The sequence below is a fragment of the Bactrocera dorsalis genome, chromosome 3 (assembly GCF_023373825.1).
Source record: "Bactrocera dorsalis isolate Fly_Bdor chromosome 3, ASM2337382v1, whole genome shotgun sequence".
NCBI classification, from domain to species: domain Eukaryota; kingdom Metazoa; phylum Arthropoda; class Insecta; order Diptera; family Tephritidae; genus Bactrocera; species Bactrocera dorsalis.
The window spans coordinates 91234173-91248921 of NC_064305.1; the positions used below are offsets into that span (position 1 = coordinate 91234173).

Genomic DNA, 14749 nt, shown 5'->3' on the forward strand with positions numbered 1-14749 from the left:
GGATATCAGCACACACTTTTGCAACTTGGGAATAATTATGGTAATCACTTTTTCTGCAACTTTCTTCTTCGTTGTTTCTGTTATTTGTGGCATTGCTTACATTGCTTACTTAATTTACTTTATTCTTACTTTATTTTGGCTAATTTCGTTGTTTTGCCTTTCCACACATGACTTTCCCCCCCAGTAAGCTATGAGTTATTACACCGAGTTCTATAAAAAGAAACAAATGATGACAAGGAGAAATGGTAATAATTCACAGCTCAAATTGCGCTGAAGCTTGGTTGTAGTAATATATATTAATTTAATTATTATTAATTAATTTAATTATCATTAATTAGTTTAATTATTATTAATTAATTTAATTATTATGTTACATATATCCACTAATTCGTGTATACGCTCTTTATCAATATAATTTTCTCGATATTTTCAGCACTCAAAGTTGGTTTTTCTTAATTAATTTTTAATAAATTTCGTATATTCATGTTAAACTTTGTTTTTTTATTTCATTCAAAATTAAATTAATTAATTAATTTTAATTAAATTAAATAATTAATTAAATTAATTAATACTTAATTTTTAACTATAATTAAATTTTTTAGTAATTAAATTTGATTATTTTAGCGCAATTTCCCACAACAAATTGACTTTTTGTATTTTCTCATGAATAATTTATTATTTTAAATTTTATTTTTTTAGCTTTCTTATCAAATACCAAACTGCAACAATAACAACAACATACAAAGAACTGTATTTAACCACAATTTCAGTCAGTCCAACTGCCGCAATCACCTGCTTAGCTGCCACCGCCGCAATTATGTTCTTCATTCGAGCATAAAATTTCCTAGTACTTACGCACACACACACACTGTGCCGATTTATGAGTATATATGTATGTATGTATATATAAGTGCCCGTCTTCTGCACTAAGCAGCTATGGTTTAGCTTGAGAGGCCTAGTTTTCGTATGTAATTACTCAGAAACAATTTTATGGCTTTTGAGTTGGCCCAAAGGCAAGCAATTTTATTTGTGAATTCCCTTGGCTTGTGTCGTTCTTAGCAGTGCTACATACATACGTATATTTTTATACATGCGTTTGTGTGGCACTATTTCTCATATAAAATTTCGGCTTCACCTAATTCCTTCGTATCAAAACCCAAGTCAAAGTCAAAGTTAATAAATGTGGCTACAGGAAATTATACCATTACGCTTTAGTGCGCTTGTAAAGATTTCAATTTGTGACCACAATTGGTTGTCTTCCGTCGTCTGCACTTGCGTTTGCTTGATTTGCTGTTTGGTTGCTTGCTTGGTTGCTGGTCATTTCGCTGGGGAATGGCGTTGTACATGACGTATACGTGACGGCAATTATGCTGATACGTGTGCGCCAACTGTCGGGGAATTTGATATATTCGATGGGTAATAAGAATATATTTGGGATTTGTGTACAACGCGTAATTGGCTAGCTGTGTAGTGTCGGTGTTTATGCAGGTATTGCTACAACAAAAACACACACCTTCACGGCGAGTTATTATTATTTTATTTAGCCATCTAAAGCCTCGTCTCGTGAGTTCCCACGAGTTGGCCGGTGTTGCTGGCATAATTGCATGTTGATTAAATATTACAGCCGTGGCGCGTGTACATGAACTTATAAGATAGTGAAAGAGTAAGTGTTGCAAACCACAGTATAAAATATTCCATTAGATAAATATACAGTTACGATAAAATTGAATTCATGGATTCACCGAGGGGCCAACATATTTTACTAATTTGTATTCTATAAAAAAAACTGTTCAAAACATTAAACGTTGAAAGCAAATTTAAATAAAAAAAGCGTTACGTTAGCTGAACTGACGCTATAATACCCTTTATAGGTTCAAGTTTTTTCTACAAGAACTTGATTCCAATCGTTCAGTTTATATGGCAGCTATAAGATATATTATAGTAGTCCGATCTGAACGATTTTTTCGAAAATTTTATCGTTATTTTGGACTATGGTATAAGAAAGGCCAAATGACGTGAAGATATTTTTTCAAAATAAAAAAGTTTTCCATGCAGAGAGAATGATGGTTCAGTTTGTATGGATATAGTAGACCGATGATATCTTCCTTACTATCCGAAAAGGTTTAGAGTTTATGGGGCTAAGGAGAGGCCAATATTATTGAAGTTTTATCAATTTTTGGCATATACGTATGTATTATTTTGACATATCATACGATGACCAATGTAGCATATATAAACAGTGTCAAATGAAAGGAGAAAACTGTGCGAAAGACGTGAAAAGGGGTCACCGCAACGGCGACTATACTTGGTATAAAGCCACAAAAGGACAGCGAAAACATATACCTTTTTCGTCAAGTTATCTCACATGTGGATCCACAAAAAGTCAGTCTTACTCGGTATATGAGACTCGCAGTCTTCATCAATTTTTTGCAATGTTCATCCAAGTTTTTACTTTCACGGAAATATAGACCTGTCAGACAATTAGTTCCGTTGTCGTAATTATTTTAAAATTATTTTAAGATCTGTCCTACCTGTTTTAAAGGGTTGCAGAAAAACGTGGTGTACAAAAATCTAATATTATGTGTGACTTATCGAGGGCGTATACAGGCTATATTTGTACTAGGTATGTATTAAAACGTTCTGAAAATTGACCATAAAGATGAAGAAGAGATATCACAACGAAGGACTTTTCCGAGTGCTATGATGACTGGAAAATTCGTTGGCATAAGTGTATTGCAGCGGGAGGGGATTACTTTGAAGGAAATAAAATGGATAAAATTCACCTTTCAATTTGATCACAGTAGTATCTAGAGAAAAGTAATACTTTACGATGCGAATATTAAACGAATCTACATAAATTCGAGTATCTATAGAAAATCAACTAAATTTATATACCACCATTTCCTGGCGTTAACAGTTAGATATGCGAAAATCGAGAAGTTTTCATCCTGCTTTTGACATATGTTACAGCCTTAAGAGGTTAAAAGCGATTTAAACTGTTTAACAACTTCTTGCTAGCTATTTCTAGTAAGTTATATCCTTTGTGGAAAAAAATTCTACGCTTCGAGCAAAAGATGTTGTGAACATTTATATACACTGCTACATAAACATTACACAAATATTTTGTGATAACAGTATCATTAATAATAACTGTTGTTGCACTCCAATTGCTTCTTTTATGTGTTAATTTGCACGACGATTTCTAATTTGCATCATTTATCACTCATCAGTCAGTCGCCATTTTCAGACACACAACTATTTGGCCATTTTTATGAGCGTGAAATTCCATTAAAATTGTGGCATAAAACGAATTTAATTTGATATTCTTGATTGGGTTTGTATTTCATTTACGACGTTGGCGTATGACTACGAAATGCTTCAATGCTTGTACGAGTACCGTTATTTAGCAGCATTGCAATGCATAAAATTTTACGACACTTTTTATGCGCACTCGTCACTTGCAATCATCAATTTGCATTTTTTACGGCGCTAAAATTTATTTGAATTCAATTTGCACAAATTCTGAAATTAAATTCTTAAATTGTAAACAATTGCGCGTTTGTTTGCGAATCAATTTTCAATTCACTTATACGAATTTTAATGAGAAGCGATAATTTTTATAACACTTATTTCATTAAAGCTGCTTAGCGGACGCCTAAATAGGTGTCTGTTTGGATTCCCGCAGCACACTTTCCATTTTTACCGAAAATTTATGCGCTAAATGTTAAGAGCATGCTTCGCAGAACAATTAAACGCACATACTTTTGTATATATGTATGTATATAATTTTCATAGCTCACCTATTTATTCTTTTTTAATACATATGTAATTGTTATCAGCCACATATTTTTGCTCTAATCACATTGAACTGCAAGTTATATGATTTTTTTGTTTAATAATCCACAAGCGCTTACTGTCTCAATGCAGTTTGTCAGCAATGTAAATAAAGCCGTTGGATTAACATTTTTTTATTCTTTTTTATTATTTTGTCTGTTTAATTTGCCGGCTTAAAACAAAGCAAGTTCCCGCCAACTGAGCGCCACGCGAACCGAGCACGTTTGAATGCCAGCATTAACTGAAACTTCATAATAACTGTATTAAGCGAGTTACCGCATATGTCCACATAGCACTGTAGCGCACAGTTGTTAACATTACAGTGTAGTTGCAGCATGGCTGTTACCAAAAATGTTCGACATATGTGGTAATGTTAATGAAAGTTAACTCTTTAGCATTCTCTGACACATGATAATACAAGTATAGTAATATTTAAAGCGCCAGCAGCTGGTTAGTTAATAATTTATAAAACTACTCTTTGTTTTTATGCTTCAACAACAGCAGCTGTTAAAGTGTACAAAAGCATGATTGAACATGATAAACAAAATAATGGAAGTAAAGTACAGGTTGTCACAAGCAGATAGCAATTAAGAATAAATAAAAAACTATATTTTCAAATTCAATTAGTTAATGTAATGATTTCTTACTTTTAATAATTAATAATAAAATATAATAATAAAACAATAAAATTCAGCGAAGATGAAAAATATGTTAACATATTTTATGCCTTACAGTCTGTTATCATTTGACTAACATGTGCACGACATCGAAATAAACATCGCAACACTTTCAAATATTTATCTTAAGCGAGCTTGATTTCGAACAGCAGCTGAGAGGCAGATAACTGTTTAAAGCAGAACAGTTGCTAACAGAGAGCGCAGCAGTCATATGTAGTTATTTAACATACTTTCAGGTGTGGAACAGTAACATCCACAATTTTTCGGAGTAAACTCATTGAATGTTGAGCGAATGAGAAATGAATCAGGGAACATGAACATAACATTGCTTTATGAGAGAGCATAAACATAACATTGTTTAATGTTCTAATGAATGCTAAGAAACGCGTGATATCAACAGGTGCTGCGAGCAATTGACTTCATGAGCGCGTGCAGAACTATGTTGTTGCAGCAGAAATAAGTTGCAAATTTATGCATATACGAGTATGCACATATATGGTACTTACTGTTATAAAATTCAAACACTTGATTATGTATGGGTGTGTCGAAAAGTAAGCTTGTGTATGACATGCCATTTTCTTGCACTGAGTTCCGTACGAATATGTGTGTTTGTGAGTGCTCATATTCTTTTGTTAATCCATGGTCTGTTGCTGACAATTCCAAAACACTTATTAACTCTGACAATTTTATTGCTACATTTACAAAACCCGAAAACCAGAAGCATGCAATTTCCAGCTTTGAGAACTTAAAACGCTTCAAGTGGAATTTCGCATTTGAAAGCTCTTATGAAATAATCACACTTGCATTGTTATATAACTAACTTTTTGTGTCTTCATTTTTATTTCGAGTTCATAAGTGAAGTAAACAAGGCGGGCTGTATATCTTTACTTCCCTGCATGTGTGTGTGTGTGTTCATAGTTGAAAGCACAGGGGAAGCAGTGTAAATAGCTTTCTTGGGTTCACAAATATTTGAAAGATTAGCTAAGCGCACAAAGCGGAACACTCCTTGGGATTTCAAAGGGAAATGGAAAAATAGAAACTATTAGCATGTGCAGTGAGCCACAATGGACAGCCGATCGATTACAGGACATTTAAAATCGTGTTTACATGAAGGAAAAAAAGGTAAAGACACACCCACACATGCGCACACAATCAATAGAGTTGGTATTTCGAACTTTGGGGCAGAACAAATACCGCCCTTTGTCCGTCCGGCTATTCAAATTCCAGCTCAATTTAAGTGCAAATATTTGAGGATGACCCGACCCACATCACCCGGTGAAATGGAGAGAAAACAGGGGCTCATCGGGTCGCATATTTGCTGTGATTATTTTAATTTTTCTGCCGGCGTTCGGCGTTGCCTGGGTGGGTGAGGGTGCACGCGTTCTTTACCGTTGTTTGCATAACAAATTATTTGGCTTAACTTCTGCTTTTGCTGCTGGCGGGCGCCCTTTGCTGCTGCTCGATCCCCTTAAAGGGGGGGGAGAAACATATTCAAGCTGCGGCAGCTGTCTCACTAAATGCGCTTGCACTAAGGCGATAAAGTAGCAGAAATATCTTGCGCAACAACAACAATTCTGGGCGGCAAACAAACTTGCATTTGATTGAGAGTTTAAGTGCTGCTGCTGCTGCTGTTGCTTTTTGCCATTTCTACGCAACGCTGGCGCATGCCGCTCGTAAATCGTTGTTGTTGTTGTTGTTGTAGGTAAGGATATATGTGCGCAAATGTCGTTTTATGCTCATTCAGTGTTATTGACAGAAGGGTAATGCACGCGCATTACTCACACCTTGCTGCCGCCACGCCGCCCCCCTCATGTCCCGCAGCAGGTACTTAAGTGCTCTCATCACCGCTGGCAATTGTTAGGTGTCACCGGCAAAGTCACTTGTTTATCTAGGCGAAGTGTTAGCATCATTACACATGCAGAATGGTTGCTCAACGGCTGCACGCTCCATACACAGACACAAGCACGCACTCAGACACCCACACACATGCGCACAAGTGGATATAAATATGCATGTGTATATTCCGAGTATTTCTTTTGATTGCTATTTACACAAGCTCTGCCACCAGCCACCACCCACTTGTGTCTACTTTAGAGCGGCCGAAGAGTGCGAGCAAGGAGGAGGAGCATTACTGTTATTACTGTTGCACAACGGTACGGTATTGGCACTGGGCGTGGATATAAAGGTGCAGCCGGCATTAGCTGCGAAGGGGCGAGAAAGTATGGCAAACAGAGCATTGTGGTGTGTGTGTATGTTAATGCTTCAAACTGTGCTGGTATTCGATCCAATTTAGTTGGCGTTTTTCGCTCATTGACACTTTTTAAAAACATTTAATTTTCCCAACTCTTAACTGTTTAGTAAGAAAGGAGATGGAGTTATAGGGAAGAAAGTTCTCTGATCGCTTTCACTTGGGAAACCAGAAATGAATCTTTTACGTATGGCTCAAGTAGCTCACGACTTCCGGTCCTAGACGTAGACAATATTGTGACGTTCAACTTAAATTATTTTTAAATAAATCGATTAAAGTTTTGACTATAAAATTACAAAAAAAACGCTTTACAATTAAACTACTTTTTATTTATTGTTAAACTTTTTCCTGTATTTTCTCTTCCTGGATTTTTAATCAAAAATTTAATTTTACACAATACAACAACAACTTTTCAGGCTAACGTCATTAGCATCTGATAAAGGTTAGCGGGACAATTATGCGCAAACAATTCCAAAAAACGCGAAATTAACGAAATTCCAATCGCGACCCAACACGCATAAATTAGACATGAAAATACAACAAAAAACAGGTGCAATAATGTCACAGCCAGAAATCACGGATTGCAAACATACATATCATACATATTAATATAAACAATTTGCGTGTGAAATTTAAATGTTTTTTTTTTCATTTCTATTGTTGTCGTATTTTTATTTTTTTTACAACCCCACGCATCAAAGAAAAATAATGCAAATTTAATTAAAGTCAAGTGTCTGTTGCAATTTCATATTTGCAGAGAATATAAATTCGTATGTGTGTATTTATGTATGTATGAATGTATGCATGTATGCATATGTAAGTGTATATGTGCACATATTGAACATAAAGTCAAGAGAAAGGCAGTCACGCGCATGCAAATGTGTACTTGTCCCACAGAAATAATTAAAATGTCAACATTTAAAAACGCTCGCGGGATTTTAAATGGAAAGATACCCAAACAACCTGAAGGATCTGCAGGATATGCATGCGGACAAAATTTGTTATGTAAATAAATGCTCAGTCAGCAGACAGAGCAGAGATTGACGGAAATTTGCTGCTGGAAATGAACAGTTAGTGCCAACAACATTTTGAAACTTCAAACAGTCAACTAAATTTAATAATAAAGAGGTTTGATGGTAGAAAAACAGTTGAGTTGGTAAAATATGTATGAATGTATATATCTGCACACCTAAATGAAATTGGCACTCGGCCTTACTTTGCAGCAGTGCGAATCACTGTAGGGCGCATAAAGCAATCACAGAATCTCACACGCTTCAATATCGCATATAACACCATTTTCCTTTTCCTTTATGTGCGTTCGTATTAGTGCAACACAGCTAGCTGAATCCGTTTACCTGCCTGCTCGGCTATTAAAAATATGATCTACGGTGCGTATGAGTAATATTTCAATCGAATTGAACGCAAATTGCACATAAAAGCAAACACTTATGCGCCTTCAAAGTAGTAAAGTATCCACGCTTTGTGTGTGCATTTAAAAGTACATAAGTAGCTTGAGAAAATATGGGAAACCTATTAAATCTGCTTTCTCTCGTCATTCGTATGGCAATCACTCAATGCAATTTTCCATATAAAATACAAATTAAAGAAGAAGTAGTTCTGAGAAATAAAGTGCGTTACCCTATCTGTCTGCACCAGACGTTGTCTGTATGAAACATCAGTTACTCTCCGAGTATAAATCTAGACAAATTGTTGTACGCGCGAGTTTTTAGGCACAGCCCAGATAGTTAGCTAAACGCTGACCTGTAGTTTTTGCAACTGATTTTAGAGCAACTGTCCTACTATATTCCTTTTTTCTTTGCTCTGTTAAACCTTGCTTTAATCTACTTCATTTTAGTCTACTTTATTCTGCTGCAACTTAGTTTACTTTTGTGTGCAGAGGCGTACTTAAAGAAGACTGCATTGTATTGATAATTGCTGAAAAAGGGATCCGTTCATTCCTTGCACCAACTTTTTCATAGTTTAATGAAGTAATATTCCTTTACATCGTTAGCACGTCAGTTACTAAGTGGCATTGCTGATTTTCTGAACAGCACAGAACTTTTGTTGCTGGTAAAAACTGCAGTTCTGCCACGCCAAGTATAGCGAGTTATCACATATTGCATTGACACAGCTGAATTGTCACGTTTCCTGTAATATTTGTACAAGAATACGAATTTTCATTTATTTAGCGGCATGATCTTTGTTTCATAAGACTTATCTCCCTTCTCAATATACACTTTTCCTCTTTGCTGCATACGACTTACCTCCTCATTCACTTCTCCTCTTCTCTTGTTACTCATTTAATCTAATTAAAATGACTTAATGTTTCACTTTCTTATTCTTTGTATAAGCACATATATTTAGAAATGTAAATATATATAGTACATCTACATATACTCGTATACTTTGTATGTAAGCAAGTTAACGGCACGCATCACTGCTCTCCACAGCCCTTATTTATTATTTGTTTATGTTTATCTGTAATTTTGCTGCTTGACGACACATTGAGAAAACATTCCAGCAAATTTGTTGCCAGAAGGTGATTGAACGCAAGGAAATCGCAAGAAAGGGCAACAATGGTGGAAGGAAAATCACATAAAAGTTAAACAAAATAAAAAATATGCCACAGGAAATGAGTTAGAACAACAAACTGAAGGCAAAGCGAAAATAATAAAAGAATGCTACATATGAGTGCGTCATGTGAGGGTGCTAGCAGGAGAGGAACGCGTGAAAAAATAGCAGTGCCGCTAGTCTCTATTAGCAAACCGCAAGCAAACAAATAACAATGGATGAAACAATAACAAACTCGTAGATTGGAGAAAAAAATGTTCAGTTGTGGCAACAGAAGAGTAAAGGAGGAAGAAAGAGGTAGGAGAAATGTAAAACCAGCATTGAAGGATTTTTTTACCGTTCTTGAACTAGTTACAGGCTAGTTACAAAAGGGTTATGGTAGTATTTGATTTACAAATCAATCATTATTCGGCTGAAAGATGGAGAGAGGCCAAGAAAATAATATTTTTGTTCCCTTTTCTACTTGTGAGTCATTTTATGACTCCGTATGGAGCTATAATAATAAAAACAAATAAGGAAGGGCTAAGTTCGGGTGTCACCGAACATTTTATACTCTCGCATGATAAAGTGATAATCGAGATTTCATTATCCGTCATTTGCATATTTTTTTATTTTGCTGTAAAATTAATTAGAATTAAATTCTGAGAGATTTACCGATATTTTCGGTGAAAAATTAGGTTAGGTTAGGCACTGAGTTCTTCGTGTTCGATATCAGGGACCTTGAAAAGTTATAGTCCGATCACGACAATTTTTCCACAAGGGATACCTCAGCTCAAATACCGTATTTGTGTAAAGTTTTATTCCGCTATCATCATTGGTTCCTAATGTTTATATTATACAGAGAAGGCATCAGATGGAATTCAAAATAGCGTTATATTGGAAGAAGGCGTGGTTGTGAACCGATTTCACCCATATTTCGTACATGTCATAAGGGTGTTAAGAAAATATTATATACCAAATTTCATTGAAATCGGTTTAGTAGTTCCTGAGATATGGTTTTTGGTCCATAAGTGGGCAATGCCACGCCCATTTTCAATTTTTAAAAAAAGGCTGGGTGCAGCTTCCTTCTGCCATTTCTTCCGTAAAATTTAGTGTTTCTGACGTTTTTTGTTAGTCGGTTAACGCACTTTTAGTGATTTTCAACATAACCTTTGTATGGGAGGTGGGCGTGGTTATTATCCGATTTCTTCCATTTTTAAACTGTATATGGAGATATCTGAAGGAAATGACTCCGTAGAGTTTGGTTGACATAGCTATAGTAGTTTCCGAGATATGTACAAAAAACTTAGTAGGGGGCGGGGCCACGCCCCCTTTTCTAAAAAAAATTACGTCCAAATATGCTCCTTTCTAATGTGATCCTTTGTGCCAAATTTCACTTTAATATCTTTATTTATGGCTTAGTTATGACACTTTATAGGTTTTCGGTTTCCGCCATTTTGTGGGCGTGGCAGTGGGCCGATTTTGCCCATCTTCGAACTTAACCTTCTTATGGAGCCAAGAAATACGTGTACCAAGTTTCATCATGATATCTCAATTTTTACTCAAGTTACAGCTTGCACGGACGGACGGACAGACAGACATCCGGATTTCAACTCTACTCGTCACCCTGATCACTTTGATATATATAACCCTATATCTGACTCTTTTAGTTTTAGGACTTACAAACAACCGTTATGTGAACAAAACTATAATACTCTCCTTAGCAACTTTGTTGCGAGAGTATAAAAATTATCATAAAGTCGATATTGGATCATTGCGTAGCGCTTGCGAAACTACCATCTATTGCCTGGTTCATATATTCGCATCAGGATCCATCCATCCCTACAATATTTAAACAAAAGCGGCCATTTGTGCAGGTGTCCATTTTTCTCCCATGTTTTCTTTCTATTTGCCTTGTCGGAAGAAAGTTGAAAAGCGCATATTCAGAAAAAGTTTTTCAATTTATCAAGTTCAAGAAATGCAAAATGCATGTAACAGCATGAAACCCTGAACTTCCTTATGTGGTTTGCATATGTGTCTTTTATTATGCGCTGGTCCACATGAGCAGCAAGATTTTCGACACACACACATACACATCCACATCTTGGATATGCTTATCTGCTTTCACGCGTCAACTAAACTCAATTAAAATTTGTGAGTTCGCCTGAAAGTATGCAAGAGAAAGTGCACAAGAGAAATTGCATTCCAGATGTGCATGGAAACATGAAAATTTCAGCGGAAGCCCCTTTGTTTATAACTAATATTGTGCATTTTCCACACAAGTATTGTACACGATGCACCCACACACACATACATCAAGAAAGCGAACGTTTTCTGTAGAAAATTCCATTAAATGAATTAATTTAAATTCTCCAAGGCTACGGTTTCCCTTTCACGTCATTTATTTTGCATCAACTATGTACACAAATACAAGCACAAGACATTAAATTGTGCATATGTGTGTGTGTGTTTGATTGATTTTCATATCAGCTTTATTTCCGATTTCCGTTTACGCCAATTAAGAGTGCCAGTCATTAGCGTCTCAGCGTCTAGTATCATCAAAAGCATTTTTTTGCTTACTTCGGTGCACCGCTTCCCTCTCCCCGTTTAAGTTTAACGAAGTGACGATAATTTCATTTTCTTGGCTCATTTGCGTTTTCCCCGGCTCTTTAGCTCGCTTGATTTCCCCCCATATCCTGTCAATACCTCACATCCTTTGTACACACTTCAATTAAACAGGAGTCAAACGCGATAAGATGCGAATGTTTGATATGCTGACAGGTTATAGAAGTATTATGTGTGTGTGTGTGTATGTATGTATGTATGTGTGTATGAATACTCATCCGTTATTATGTTATAGCGATTTTTCTCACTCGCTAGCTCAAACATTAAAGTAAATCTGCTTATTATGCAAAGCTCGTGTGTTGTTAACAAGGTCTTCTAAAAATTCCATCATTATGCATCGCTATTTGAAGTGATAATGATTTTCCTTTGACAATACATGTGCACAACTATATAAATACGGTATTTGAAATGAGGACATATGAGAAAAAAAATTAATTTTCTTATAAAAACAGCTTACATAAAGCACTGCCATTTTTTAGTAACTTTAGAAAAAATAGAATATCTAATAAGGCAACATTAAAAATACTTGCGAAGGAAACCCGACATCAGTATGTAGTATGATCCAATTTAGTTAGAGAATATCTGCCTTTCCTCTCTGCATTTGTTTTTTATTCTCGCCTTTCACATACCCATTCCGTCTTCGAGTTATTATATTCTTTACATGAACTTCAAAAGTGTTTTACTAGATTTTAGAGAATACCTTAAACAATTCTGGCATTTAAGACACCCACTAATGGCTTACCTATGAGCTAATTTTATCGCTTTAAGAATTTGTATACTTCTGGTTATCTCCAAGGTTTTTCAGACTTTTTGTTCAAGGTCAGCTGAACTTTAGAGTAATTTAAGTCTACTGAAATCATCTAAAGCTTCCTTAGAACTCTAACTATTATGAGACGAGCTTTACGAATATCTCTTGCCTGAATTTTAGTCACAAGCTATATCGCCAAATAACACTTTTCTACAATTAACGAAGTTTTTGATTTTTAATAATATTTCGATTTGTTCAAGAAAATAACTTCGTTCCTGACTCAGAAAAAAAATGCCTTCAGTCTTATAGATTTACGACTGAGCTTGGACTCATTACAACATGAGAGTTGTTCAGATGAATACTTTCCATTGGTTACTTAAACACTGTTTTATAAAATGCCTTGTGTAAATCTAGTTACTTTTTCTAAGTCACGTTTCCAACACAGTTCATCAACAATAAACTTTCCCGAAAAAAGTTACGAACCGCCGAGGAGGTATCACACATATGTGTAATCCGTGTCTTCCTCTTCGAAAACATTTTAATAATCGCTTATGAAAACGTTGAGAAGCAGTTACAGGTCTTATATCCGTATGTAAAACAAAAATAACAAGTAAGGAAGGGCTAAGTTCGGGTGTCACCGAACATTTTATACTCTCGCACGATAAAGTGATAATCGAGATTTCATTATCCGTCATTTACATATTTTTTATTTTGCTGTAAAATTAATTAGAATTAAATTCTGATAAATTTACCGATATTTTCGGTGAAAAATTAGGTTAGGTTAGGCACTGAGTTCTTCGTGTTCGATAACAGGGACCTTGAAAAGTTATAGTCCGATCACGAGAATTTTTCCACAAGGGATCCCTCAGCTCAAATACCGTATTTGTGTAAAGTTTTATTCCGCTATCATGATTGGTTCCTAATGAGAGAAAGCATCAGATGGAATTCAAAATAGCGTTATATTGGAAGAAGGCGTGGTTGAGAACCGATTTCGCTCATATTTAGTATATGTCATCAGGGTGTTAAAAAAATATTATATACCGAATTTCATTGAAATCGGTCTAGTAGTTCCTGAGTTATGGTTTTTGGTCCATAAGTGGGCGACGCCACGCCCATTTTTAATTTTTAAAAAAAGCCTGGGTGCAGCTTCCTTCTGCCATTTTTTCCGTAAAATTTTGTGTTTCTGACGTTTTTTGTTAGTCGGTTAACGCACTTTTAGTGATTTTCAACATAACCTTTGTATGGGAGGTGGGCGTGGTTATTATCCGATTTCTTCCATTTTTGAACTGTATATGGAAATGCCTGAAGGAAACGGCTCTATAGAGTTTGGTTGACATAGCTATAGTAGTTTCCGAGATATGTACAAAAAACTTTTTAGGGGGCGGGGCCACGCCCACTTTTCCAAAAAAATTACTTCCAAATATGCTCCTCCCTAATGCGATCCTTTGTGCCAAATTTCACTTTAATATCTTCATTTATGGCTTAGTTATGACACTTTATAGGTTTTCGGTTTCCGCCATTTTGTGGGCGTGGCAGTGGACCGATTTTGCCCATCTTCGAACTTGACCTTCTTATGGAGCCAAGAAATACGTGTACCAAGTTTCATGATATCTCAATTTTTACTCAAGTTACAGCTTGTACAGACGGACGGACAGACGGACGGACGGACAGACAGACATCCGGATTTCACCTCTACTCGTCACCCTGATCACTTTGGTATATATAACCCTATATCTGACTCTTTTAGTTTTAGGACTTACAAACAACCGTTATGTGAACAAAACTATAATACTCTCTTTAGCAACTTTGTTGCGAGAGTATAAAAATAAGAGTAGGCAGAAAAATAGCACGAACCCTCCGAACATCCATTGGATTTGCCAATAAGATAGGCACGTGCTCCACCACTTTATTACTGCAAATGAGTGTTCTTATTTTTAAATACTAAAATCCCATAAAATTTTAATGGCAAATACCTGCTAAGCAATCTTAAGTTGTTTTATATTACAAATCTGGCACGTTTTTCACGCACTCGGGAGGAATACATTTTCAATTTTCACGGTACATTAC

General features: G+C 35.7%; 1 protein-coding gene across 5 annotated transcripts in view; it reads right to left on the reverse strand.

Moving 5' to 3' along the window:
- The window catches only part of LOC105230520 (diuretic hormone receptor), a 33383-nt gene extending 29318 nt beyond the window's left edge, over window positions 1-4065 (reverse strand). For all 5 annotated transcript variants that reach the window (XR_007422250.1, XM_049451943.1, XM_049451942.1 and 2 more), the window contains exon 1: window positions 3801-4065. The gene's annotated coding sequence lies outside the window, so the exon portion shown is untranslated. The remainder of the gene's footprint in view (window positions 1-3800) is intronic.
- Window positions 4066-14749: the final 10684 nt, after the last annotated feature.